The sequence below is a fragment of the Artemia franciscana genome, chromosome 10 (assembly GCF_032884065.1).
Source record: "Artemia franciscana chromosome 10, ASM3288406v1, whole genome shotgun sequence".
Classification (NCBI taxonomy): Eukaryota; Metazoa; Arthropoda; class Branchiopoda; order Anostraca; family Artemiidae; genus Artemia; species Artemia franciscana.
This window is the reverse complement of record NC_088872.1, coordinates 38,770,436-38,784,279: the sequence shown is the minus strand read 5'-3', so window position 1 is coordinate 38,784,279 and position 13,844 is coordinate 38,770,436.

Sequence of the window (13,844 nt, the reverse complement as noted above, 5' to 3'; positions counted from 1 at the left end):
TTAGATGGTTTCTCGGCATTATGTCACTAATAATAAGGCAAAATCAGTAAGATTCATGAAATTAGTCTAGTGATAAATTGGGCCCAAATTCTGGAAAATATAATTACGAAGCTGGAAAAAAAATGTCAAGAAAGAGCGACAGACAGCGTTGATGACGTTTTTTGTTGACAATAGTAGCCCACCAGTTTCCACTGTTGTTGATTCCACCAAGTTACCCATACTCTTTGATGAATTCATCATAGAACATGATTTTTCATTAGATGTCTTGACAAAAATTGTCTTTTTCCAAAAGATATACTACTACTATTATTGCTAACAACTCAATGCAGCACCAAGCCGCCAGAAAAATCAAAAACAAGTTTTTTTTTCAACTGAAAGTGAGGAGCAACATTAAAACTTAAAACAAACAGAAATTATTATGTTTATGAGGGGGGTTGCCACCTCCTCAACACCTCGCTCTTTACACTAAATCTTTTAGTACTTTTAAAAAAGCTTTTTATAGTTCTAATTAAACGAATCTTGGGTTTCAGGAGGTGTTCTTTAAGAATTGGTACAAAATTGAAACTTTAGCATAAAGAGCGGGGTGTTGAGAGGAAAGGAAAAACCCCCTCATATACCTAATAATTTTTTTTTTAAGTTTTAATGTTGCTCTTTGCATTCAGTTAAAAAAAACTCGTTTTTTATTTAATTCCTGATCGTATTTCAATAATGCCAGGAATTCTGGCTCCATCTCCACGAAACAATTCCTCCTCCTCACGGATATATCCTCTAGACAATTCAATCCTAGTGAAAATTTAACCCGGAGAATTATCCTTAAGATCTGCATGCGTAAAATAGAGTTGGCAAAGAGAAAGTAAGATATAAGAAAAATGTCGTGTGGGAATTCTGGCAAGCTCCCCCAGTGCGAAATCTCCCCTGAAAAATTCACTCCCTCCTGGAAAATTAACACCCCGTTGAAAGTTCTCCCCATGAAAATCCTCCCAGTAGAAAATTTGTCTTCCCGACCCAAAAAATATATGCATACTTCTCAATAACAAATACCATGCGTAAACAATGGGCACATTTTATACCTTAAAGATCTTTCCACAGGGGCTATGGGAGAGGGTCAAGTTATCTTTAAAGGAACAGTTATTCGGCCTTTCAACTATGTTCAACAAAATGGCTATCTCAGAATTTTGATCAGAAGAATTTGAAAAAAGAGGCCTAGTTGCCTTCCAATATTTTTGGTCATTTAAAAAGGGCACTAGAACTGTTAATTTTTCGTCCGAATGAGCCCTCTCCCAATACAATACCCCCTGGATGATGATACAATAACCCCTGAAAAAAAACAAATAAACAAATCCGTGATCTGTCTTCTGGCAAAAAAAAAACAACAAAATTCCGCATTTATGAAGGTATTTATGACAGTAGAGTTTTCTGATACGCTGAATCTGGTCGTGTAGTTTTTATGTATATTTTATCCCTTTTAGCGAGTTTTCCCCCTTTTTTCCTTAATCAGGCTAATTTTCTCATGTTCGTACCCTGTTATGGGTAAAATCAAATTTAATGAAACTTATATATTTGGAATCAGCATTATAAGCCGATCTTGATAAGTCTGTTGGTATTAAAATTCCGTTTTTTTAGAGTCTTGCTTGATATTGAGCCGGGTCGCTCCATCCTTACACTTAATTGCTATGAACTGTTTGGTTTTATTACTAGACTGGCTGGCTGAATCTTCCAGCTCTTCAGCAATTCTAACAAGTGCCTCTAAACACGTAACTCGTTAATTCCTATTTTAATTGTTTCTCCGCTTTCTTTATATTCTCCTTATTTTCAAATGATCTATCTCTCAAATAATCTTTGTCAAGCCCCTTCTCCTCTCTATGTAACATAAAGCAGCAAGGAAAATCCTTTGATTTGAAAAACAAGGAAACAATTGCATGGGAGCATCTCTTTTCTTTCTTATGTTTTTTTCTCTGCTGCGAGTAGGCACAAACTGACATCCCCATTTCTGAGGGAAGGTCGCTTTGTACTCCGGTAACTGTCTACTACTAAAATACTATTGACTACAATGTGACAAAAGCCTATTTCACCTCCGACTCATCGCTGCTTTCTGCTAAATTCAAGACTAACTTTTGACTAAATTCAAGACTTTTGAAAGCGTTATTTTGAAAAAGTTGTCCCTCGGCCGAGAGCAAAGCATGTGTCGTAATGCTAGGTCAGTATTTTACTATACTTCTTCATAGCAAAAGAAGCTCCTCTAGGTACTATGCATAACATTTCATACACAAGAAAAATAAAATAGCGCTTAGAGAATTAGCTGAGTCAAAATGACTTTACCAATATTTGTATATTGGTAGAGTCATTTTGACTCAGCTCAAAATGACTTTTTGACTCAGCTCTAAATGGCAGTCATTTTGAGTCATTTTGACTCAGCTCAAAATGGCAGGCATTATCTGCTCAGTTTGATCTGAAATACTCTAGCCAAAAAGCAAATTTATTATCTAGGAAGAGAGTCTTATTATATAAAAGCTTGCATTAGTTTGTATTACCCTTCCAAATAAGCTACTGTGGGGTGTGCAAAAGGCTGCTGCATTTGTTTACGCGAGTATTGCTCCACAGAGACACGCTCATGGCCTTAATAGTGGTTTTGACATCACTTTGCCAATTCCGTGTCTGCATCCTTCATGATTAAATTAAAAACAAAAAGTTGTTTTTTCAAATGAGCGATTTTAAGATTTAAAGCGACCAGAAACTATAATATGTAGAGCGCAATAACTATTACAGATTGGTTGTTGTAAGTGCCTTTTCTTAATATTTACCTGACTGACTTTCAAATATATGAACCAAAGGTTTTGTTATTTGAAGGAAATTTGGAAAGAGAAAAACTCTATCAATCTGAAAGCATTGTGGGAAGAACATTAAGCTCTTCATCATACTGCCCTCATATTGACCTTAAATCGCACTTGAAGCACTGAAACAACGATAGTAAAACTTTAGTATAAAACTTTATACTAGTATAAAACTTTAGCATTTGAAAGAGTTTGTTGATATAAGTACGATTGCTGTGTGTTTTAATGTTACATTACGGGTCATCCTCAATACAACAGGGCAGTTCTCCCGTCAACCCGTTGCTTTTTACGCTAAAAATTTAACTATTGTATAGCAATGCGCTATATACTTTTCAAATAAAATAGACTGTATGAAATAGGCTGTTGCCCCTGTCAAAACTCAGTGCTTACACCTAAGTTCAAGTTTTGTAACTATCAAGTGGATTCTTGACTGTTTCTAATGAGAAGCAACTTCTGAAAAGCTGCTTCTCTGGCTGTTGTCCCATATTTGATTGACTTAGCTGGGTGATGATTCACTGTGGTTCCTATTTTACTATTCCAAATAAGAAAAAAGGTCCATAGGCTTTTCCTGTGTATAATAAAAAAAGTAAAGAATACAGAATTAGACTTTACAGCCCCTACCGGCGGTGCTGATCTCCGTTTCTTGGCCCTTCAGCCAGGAAGTGCAATGAGGGGTTGGGGGCCAACCATCCTGTGCTTTTTCACACCCTTTCTGTTTACCTTCCCCATATTTCTCCAGGTACCCATTTAGAGCTGGGTCGACTCTGGCTGAGCTTACAGAATCACACCACTGACCCCCGTCGCAAACAAAATAATTGGGAACACTAGGATTCGAACCATCTTCCTCTCTGGCAAAGGATCCTGTATTGTGTAATGTATATAATTATATGCCTATTAGCCATACAATCTTTTCGGGTAGGCATAAGAATGATTGGTTTTTTCAACTCTGTAGATAATTTTGTTATGGCCACGAAAAATTACAGACTAGTCTCAATGCAGCTTATGAAGATTTACTCTCACAGGGGAAAAAAGATCATGGCCACTAAAAATAAAAGAGACAAACTGATTCACTGAGACTAACTTCAGTTAGTCTCAGTGAATGCAGATATAGAGAAGAGATAAAACCCTACTGATTTCGTGCTCAAGGTATCTGCAATCATTACAACTATCGTCAATTATACATAGATAGATAAGTGTATTTGAAAGCCAAATATACGGCCATGAATACAGTAAAATAACACAAACGGAAGGCATAAATAACATAAGCTCTGATCAGCGATCATCACAAAACACTTGAATGAAACACTACGTTAATCTAATAGTACTTAATATTTGAAAATACGGTCACTGAAAAGAAAATTAATACTTGGAAAAATACATAAATAAAACATTAGATTTACTTTATGCTGCAATTCTTTTATTTTATTTTTTTGTTTTTATGTAACAAAATTTCCAGATGCTTTGCTATTCTACAAATAAACTTAGGGGTCGTACTAGTTAAGACACCTGGAGGTACCGACCCTTCTTTTCCAAACATCCTTTCCCTTATCGTAGAGAGCTGGCTTAAGCAATGGCACCGGCTTAAGAAATGCACTAAATAATTCTCTTTAGCTCTACAAAGTGGGCAACTATATCTGTCTTCATTGGCCCATATTTCTTTAGCACATAATTTAAATCTTGCACTAATTGGCAGGCAGTTAGTCTTGAGCTACATCCACAACGACAAATATCTAGCTGGCAAATTCAGCTTAAAGTAGAACTCCTGCCCATAAGCCCCCTTAACATCCTTATTAAACTTTAATGTTTCTGATTTTTTTTTATCTCTTCACTCCATTTTTGGATCATTTAATTCTCTAGTACTATCTTAATCTCATTCTCCCAATTTGTACTTCCGTTGGTCCTCTACCTTCATTCAGAACAAAAGAAAACTTGATTTTGTCTAAAATGTCTTTTATTTTTAGTGGCCATGATCTTTTTTCCCCTGTGAGAGTAAATCTTCATAAGCTGCATTGAGACTAGTCTGTAATTTTTCGTGGCCATATAACTAGATCGCCATTTAAAAACTAGGAATGAATTGTTCTGTGCAGCCCAAACAATCTCTTGAAGTACACTTATTGAATATTCTCTAGCTGATCCGCTTTTTCATGCCCCCAAATCTCTACTCTGTAACGTAGAATGGGAATTATTCTCGATGAAAAGACCCTTTTATGAAACGACAAACTTTTTATTCCCTTTACATTATTACGGAAAATTGTAAACATTGCTGCTCTTCCACGATTTAACGTTTCCTTTATATGTGAATTCCATCTTCCATCACTTTGATTAATACGTCCAAGATAGTTTAATTTTAAGCACAACTTGTATCTCCACCTCCTTAAACCAAAATTTACTTTCTCATTTATCATTCCTCGTGTTAAATACAACTACTTTTGATTTATGAACATTTACCAGATGGCACTTCATCTTTAGATGATCATCTGTCAAATCCAGTAGCTTATCCGCAAACAACAGCACTGGGACGTTTCTAATACCTAATCTCACTGTTTTTTGTTAAAAATTCAACAATAACTTTAATAAAAAGACCAAAAAGTCGAGGTGACAAGGCACTTCCATGCTTTATTCATTTCTTAACTATAGAAGGCCTCGAAAGACCCGACCCACATACTACGAATATTGCACTAGTTTCAAAATACATATTTACAACCAAACAAATGGGCTATCTGATAGGCTTTCTGTTATTATCATTTGATTTCTTTTTGACCAGAAATCTTTTGTATTACCTAGATTGAAAACTTGTTCCAACTCCTCCTGTTCTTCTCTATGCTTCTGTCACTTTTTTTTTCAACCTTTTATATTCTCTTTTTTTCTTTAAATCTTTGTAATATTTCCTGATTTTCCTCAGATGAAGAGTAATTTCTAACTGCCTCTGATAAATCTTACACGCATTGTCAAAGAAATTTACATTCATTTATCCTTTTACACTTATGAGCACAATCATAAATAATTGAACCAAATTCACTCAGAGTCATATCAACATCCATTGATGACTTGTACATAATTTCAAGCCTTTCAATTACCTCAGGCCTTTAGTTCATTTCCCAACAACTCCAGCTCCTCACTACTCCACTCGGTTTTTAAAGGCTCCACATAATAATTTTTTTTTCCAAATAATCATTACTCTTCCTCACTACATTTGTTTTTCCCACAATTCCTGTTTTAAGGCTTAGTTTACTTTCCACTGGAAGATGATCTGACCCTACGATACTTGGAACCTCAACGCACACTGTAAATTTCACAAGCTTGAGGCTAACCCATACATAATCAATTGTGCTCTGACAAACAGGTAAACTCACCCATCTCTGCATCCTTACAAAATCGTCCCTTTCCAGCCACAAGAGCACTAAGAGAGCATAACTCTAGAAGCCTCTTACTCCAACAATTAACCTTACTTTTAAAGTCCTTGAAAAGGATTCCTGTTGATACGAGAAGAAGACAAATTGGGAGGGTTCTTTATAGGGAAGGATGGTAAGGCAAGATGATGCTGGGAAAGAAATGTAGAGTAGAGGGAGTCTGAGAGAGGAGTCTCTAGAAGCCTCTTACTCAAACAATTAACCTTACTTTTACAGTCCTTGCTACTTCTAGATGTCTTGCAAATATTCCAAGCATTAAACTTTTGCCCTTTGTAAGATGAATTTTAGCCCATACAATGTTTTCGAGCTTGCTCGGAATACGTAAATAATAGTGTAAACTACCCTGCTTAATTAACACTAAAATACCACCATATTATTTGATATTTCCAACCACTTTTTGAATAACTTTTTCTACTGAACAACCTCTGAAAGTTGGCACTGAATCTTCACTGTGCCACGTCTCAATTAAAGCAATAGCATCCACATCATGTCAATCTTGTAATAAATGGTTTACTTTATTTTTTACACCTTGGATATTCAATGTAACTATACGCAAAGGGTGGATATGACCGTAGTATCCCTATTCACTTGGCGATAAGACATCATGTACTGGTAGGACATAAGGCGAGACAGGATCATCACTATGTGGGAACGAAAGACGATAGTAATCGCTAGTATATGCAGGAGCCAGGCCCTTTGATGGACCTTTATAGTTAATTTCTCTTCTCACAACATTTCAAACGTCGCAACGGTTCTTTTTCTTACAAATTTTCCCACTCTTTTTTCATTTTTGTTCGTAGCTTCTGGAGATTTTTTATTTTTTCAATAGACCTTGATGCGCTTTTGGAGCGTTGAGGTGACGGATGTTTCATATTGAGCTCCACCACCGTTTTGGTATCGCGCTCAGTAGTGATACTGGTATTCGGTGTCGCTATATAGTTTTTACTTTTTAGGTCATTTATAGTTGTAAACTCTGATTATAGCGTCATTTATAATCTTCTATGCGGAAATGTAGTTTTTTTTTGTAGCAGAACTGATTTTATTTGAATGTTGTGTATTGTTAATCAAAGAAGCAAGAAGATGTGAAGTTCTACTTATTAAATTTATCTTTGATAAAGGTTATTTCCTTTGGTGGCCGACATTTAACCCCCCCCCCCCCAGAAAATACTCCCCAGAAAATACCCCTGCAGAAAATAAGCCCTCCGAAAAATACCCCCCCTGTGGAAAACATCCCCCGGAAAATACACCCTGGAAATATATCCTGAAGAAAATACCCACCCCCTTCCCTTGGAAAATAAGGTTTTGAAGATTTGAGAATTTTATTTGAGTTTCGTTTTTTTTCCGTAGGGAAAAGGAATTTTGGTAATTGTCTATGGTAGGCCACTCATCCAAGTTTACGCTGTGTAAAACTGCAGAACGAACCGGTTTCTTCATTAGTTTTGTTCAGTTTAGCATGGGACAAGACAAAGACAAGTAACAGAATAGATGGGAAATATATAATTTGGGCTGTATATTTGCACATGAGGGTGCACATGTTCGTTTTGAGTTTTTTTTATTTATTAATGATGATTTGTGGTATTTTACACTTGGAAGACAAGTAAAACTAATTCGTAGAATTTGAAAACGTTTTCGTCTGTAAAAACATGAATATTAAAATTTGATGTTTCCCAAAGCCAACTATCTTTTTAAAAGAAAGCTAAACCTTAAATTTGTTGGTGCCATATGTTTTTCACCTACATTTTTTCTTTTTTTTTTCTAATTTGGCAAAAATCACAGCCCACTGCAGCAAAACATTGCAGAAGTTCATATGGATGTGTTTTCAGCAAAATTGGAATTGCATTTTTTTTTGTAAGTTTATTAAGATACTTATGATGTCTAAATTTCTCTTTTTTACTTTCTTTAGCACTTTTCAACGAAACAAAAACAAAACAAAACTCAAATAAAATTTTCAAATTTGAAAACTTATTTTCCTTGGGAGGGGGTATTTACAAACATATTTTGTTTACATTTAATTGTAAACTCAGGTGGGCAGTTTAATCAGCGGAGTTCCTGGAATATGGAAGAAACAACAAAAAGGACCAGAAGAAACAATCCCGTCATACCAGTTGGTGAACTGAAATTCTATTTTATACAGTTAAATTTCGTTTAGGGAAAAAAGCTTAAAAGTAAATAGAAGTAATAAAGAAATAAAGGTGTCTGGGATTGAAAAGAACCATCAGCTTTTTCTGTGTTAGTCGATAAAAAATCAGTCGTATTCTCTCGAAGTGCCACGGATGTCCAAAGGGGAACAGTGCAGGACTACATGAAAAAGTTGAGAAGTTGAATATCCTTCGACAAAGTGTGGACATGTGTTTCTTTACACTCCCTTGTAACATATGATAAATATTTACAGATAAACAAGAAAAATGACTAAAAACGTACTTTAAAGCGATAACAGATATGTATTTCGACTCTACTCCCCTAGTAGCACGTAAATTTGCATACATTTATGTCATTATTAAGAGCATAAAAGTTCCGGATAACTTGATATGCAAAGGCAGTGGAGATAGTGGAGAAAGTGTAGGAAAGATTGGTACCGTGGTTTTATGAATTGCCTTGAAAATCTATCAGTAAGAACGTCAGAAGGTACAAGCTTATGACAGACAAATGCTTTCAACCGTCATTGTGGAGGAGCTTTCTCTAACAGCCTGGAGCAAGGTCTAGACAAATACAATTTCATACCACAAGACATTTGAATTGTTTTACGAATTCGATTTGTAAATATTCACAAACCTGGTAAGATCATTGTATATTGAGGCCAGAAGTAAAAAGGGAAAGTTAAATAAACAAAAAGAGGTCAGGTGACCGTGCTTTGTGCTGGTGTACTGCATCTCATTCTTTGTTTTACTTGCAGCTTTTTATTAAAAAGTCAAATCTTCCAAACAGTCACCTGCACTTCTGAAAATGGAAGACCAGATCAGCCGAACGAGAATCAAGGAAAATAAAGTTTTGGGTCTGAGCTTGCCTCCAACCTTAAAATATGCTATTTACCAGCTTTTACAAGCATAGTTCACTTTTGGACACCTTGGTACGGCATTCCGAGCCTACCCCGGGTATTGTGGCTGAACGTGGGAGTTTGCCATCCCATGGGATGAAAAAATGCTAACAGCAAACAGGTTAGCTAACTAAAATAAATTCTCAAATTACGTCTCAGAAGCTGTCATAAGACTGGCAACTAAGAAGAAAATACAACTTGTGTTTACGGCTTTTCTAGCATTCATAATTAGGCGTAGATCTTCAGAAAAATAGAATAAAATTTCCCGATTTAATCACCATAAAACGTGATCCAATCTGATATTTTTGCTAAAAGCATTAATCAAGGCCAAACATTTTAAAAACATACTCTGCTATCTTTCAGAGCTTTTATAATCCTCGAGAAGTCCCCATAGGCGACAAGCAAATTTTAAGATCTATTTACTTTGGCTAAACATGGGTCGGTCTTTTTGATATTTAATTTTCCCCAACTTTAGACTTTTGAACTGCACATCAAAAGTATCTTAAAAACTTAGGAAAAAACCGCAAATCTATTTTGTTGAAAAGACTTCCACATGAACTTCTGCAGAAACAATAGAAACTGTAGTTTCTGCAGAATTTCTACGACTTTTTTTCTTATTTTCCAATTGTAAAACTATCTCAAATCACCATTAATAAATAAATGAAACCCAAAACTAACAAAAATTACAGTATATAACCTAATCAAACTCAAAACCAAAAAAGTTAAAAGGAGGAAGGCTGACAACAGACATGTCTTCTTAAGACCGGAGCATAATTCGCACTTTACAAAAAAAAAACGTGTATTGTCAGTTTAATATGTATATTCCAATATTTATTTCTTATAGTCTTATTACTTCTTTATTTATTAAAGTAAAAAAAGTAAAAACATTAAAAATGCATTTTGTTTTCAGTAAAGTGCAAACTACGTTCTGGTCCTGAGGAGGTGTGGGGGTTGTCGGCACTACTCCTGTTGATCTTTGCTCGTTTTGAGTTTGAATCAGCTATTTATTGTAATCTGTGTTCATTTTGGGATTAATTCATTTATTGATAGTGATTTGTGGTAGTTTTACGCTTGGAAAATTATTTGAATTTATTTCTACTCATTTTTGGCTTCATGGAGCTCTTTACTATTCTTTGACAAAAATGCTTTTCGAAAAAAAGTTTAAATTAATTTCTGTTCATTTTTTATTAACATAGTCTTTTTCATAGAAAAAAAATATTTATATCTTTTTTTTTGTCTTTTTTTGACTCCATAGTTTTTACTTTAAAGATTGCTTGGCAGTATTTCTCTTTGTTTTTCGTTTAACGAGACTCTTTACTTTTCCTAAAAAAAGCTTGTTCCATATGTTTTTTCCATTAACAAATACTGTTTGTAAGTAATTAAATAAAACAAAAAAACATTTTTCAACTGAAAGTAAGGAGCAACATTAAACCTTAAAATGAACATAAATTATTACGTATATGAAAGACGTTGCCTACTCCTCATGACCTCGCTCTTTATGGTAAAGGTTACACACGTCGGAGTTCTATTTGAAAATTTTTGCCATATCTGTTTTGAATCTTAAGTTTTGTCAATTTTTATAATTAAATATCAGACAAATTTTTAATATTTTCTTTAGCTGTCGTTTTGTCATCTCACTTAAATCTGTTTCTAATAACTTTATCTTAGCAGGTTCTCTTTGTCTAACAAAATATTTTACATACTGTAGAAATAATGCATTAAATTACAGTTTCCGAAAGCTACTTATGTTAATTGCTGTGGATATATGACCTATGATTAATGACGCTAGAGAGCAAAAGAATACTGCTGATGGTTGAATGCCTAGTTAATGGTGCTTAGAACAAGAATGCTCTAATAGCTCTCTCAGCTCCTTTTTGATGGTTAGGGTCACGAAGCAAGAGCCCAAAGCAAGATAACCTTTTTCCAGTACAATATCGGAAGTTGCCAGAAGAAGCCTCAGAGCCAACAAAAACTTTAAAGCATTTTAACTCTAATGTGAATAGAAAGATGTCTTATCACTTGACTGGAAAGAATTGAAGTTGGCAAAGAAAAATCCATATTATCTCAGCAAAAGAGGAAGTAGTTTTAGCCAGATAGTAGGTAAAACTAGTGGCGTCGTTTTTTGTTTTGTTCTTTTTTTGGGAAGGAGGGCAAGGGGAGGCATTTTCCTCCCTCCCAATAATTTCGAGATAAAATGATTATATAAACCATTCCCCTTGACTCTGGGGATAGAGACCCATCTGGCTCCCCATCCCAATAAAAATGCTGGAGCTACGGCTCTCGGTAAAACCACCTAGCATTCAACTACATGTGACTTGCTTCTATAAATTTTTTTGCGAAATCAACTAGTTGGCAAATGTGAAATGTGTCGCGTTGTGGAAATATGTTAAACTTGAAAAAATCTGTGAATTAACGTTTTGGGTTAGTCGAAGTGAAATTTTTCTTCACTTTTAAGTCATAAACTTCCCAAGCCGATTTACATTTATTCTTGTTTGAAGGCTAAGACACAACAATGCTGTAGTTTCTGCAGATACAGCCAATATGGGGAATTTATGGTAAAAACCCTCTTTCCCTATCAGGAAGGTGTAGGGACACCTACGTCGCCATAATATCACAATGTACCACTGAATACATTTTAAAACCTTTCTTATTAAAGAAAAATATATCAGGGATTTTACACCTATATCTAAGCAGGTAGCCAGTATTTACCCCCCCCAAACTCTGGAAAACACCCTCCCCTTGAAAATATCCCCTATGGAAATGACCCCCCTCTGGAAAATACCCCCGCAGAAAATATCCCCCGGAAATTACCCTTGAAAGATACCCGCTAGGGAAAATACGCCCTGTAAAATACCCCTCCTTGAAAAATGCGCCCTTTGTAAATACCTCCCCCCAAGAAAATACCCCTGTAGAAAATAAGGCATTCCAAATTTGAGAATTTATTTTAGTTTTGCCATAGGGGAGAAGGAATTTTGGTACTTCTGTATTATTCACCCCTCACCCAAGTTTACGCTGTGCAAATCTGGATAACATACTGGTTTCTCTCTTACTTTCTTTCAGCTTAGCGTGAAACAAGACAGGGGGGGGGGGGTGGACATTTTGAAGTCAGAAAACAATTCTTACTTTGCAATATGCAGAATAGCTGTACCGAAAACATTTTGCATTCACATCCACTATATTCCCCTCTCCCTAACCCACAAATACATAGCCGAAATTTATTTTAAAGTAACGAAGAAACTAAAGAAAGAAATCAGTTTGTTCTCGAGTTTTACGCATCGTAAACATGAGTGAGTGGTGTATAAAACAAAAGTACCAGAATTTTTCATGGAGAGAGAGCCAGATTTCCCATTTTTTATTTAAAAACGATCAGAAATTAATTTTTTTTTTAATAAGTTTTTTCAACTGAAAGTAAGGAGCAACATCAAAACTTGAAACGAACAGAAATTATTAAGTATATGAAAGGAGTTGCCTCTTCCACAAGACCTCTTTACGCTAAAGTTTGGCTTTTGTCCTAATTCTTTAACAATTCTTTAATTCTGAACGGTTCCGGAAACACGGTGGCCGTTTAATTAGAAGAATAAGCTTGTCTTCAAATTCTATAAAAAAAAACTTTACCATAAAGAGCGAGGTCATGAGGAGTAGGCAACGTCTTTCATATACGTAATAATTTATGTTCATTTTAAGGTTTAATGTTGCTCCTTACTTTCAGTTGAAAAATGTTTTTTTGTTTTATTTAATTACTTACAAACAGTATTTGTTAATGGAAAAAACATATGGAACAAGCTTTTTTTAGGAAAAGTAAAGAGTCTCGTTAAACGAAAAACAAAGAGAAATACTGCCAAGCAATCTTTAAAGTAAAAACTATGGAGTCAAAAAAAAGACAAAAAAAAGATATAAATATTTTTTTTCTATGAAAAAGACTATGTTAATAAAAAATGAACAGAAATTAATTTAAACTTTTTTTCGAAAAGCATTTTTGTCAAAGAATAGTAAAGAGCTCCATGAAGCCAAAAATGAGTAGAAATAAATTCAAATAATTTTCCAAGCGTAAAACTACCACAAATCACTATCAATAAATGAATTAATCCCAAAATGAACACAAATTACAATAAATAGCTGATTCAAACTCAAAAAGATCAACAGGAGTAGTGCCGACAACCCCCACACCTCCTCAGGACCAGAACGTAGTTTGCACTTTACTGAAAACAAAATGCATTTTTAATGTTTTTACTTTTTTTACTTTAATAAATAAAGAAGTAATAAGACTATAAGAAATAAATATTGGAATATACATATTAAACTGACAATACACGGTTTTTTTTGGTTTTTTTTTGTAAAGTGCGAATTATGCTCCGGTCTTAAGAAGACATGTCTGTTGTCAGCCTTCCTCCTTTTAACTTTTTTGGTTTTGAGTTTGATTAGGTTATATATTGTAATTTTTGTTAGTTTTGTGTTTCATTTATTTATTAATGGTGATTTGAGATAGTTTTACAATTGGAAAATAAGAAAAAAAGTCGTAGAAATTCTGCAGAAACTACAGTTTCTATTGTTTCTGCAGAAGTTCATGTG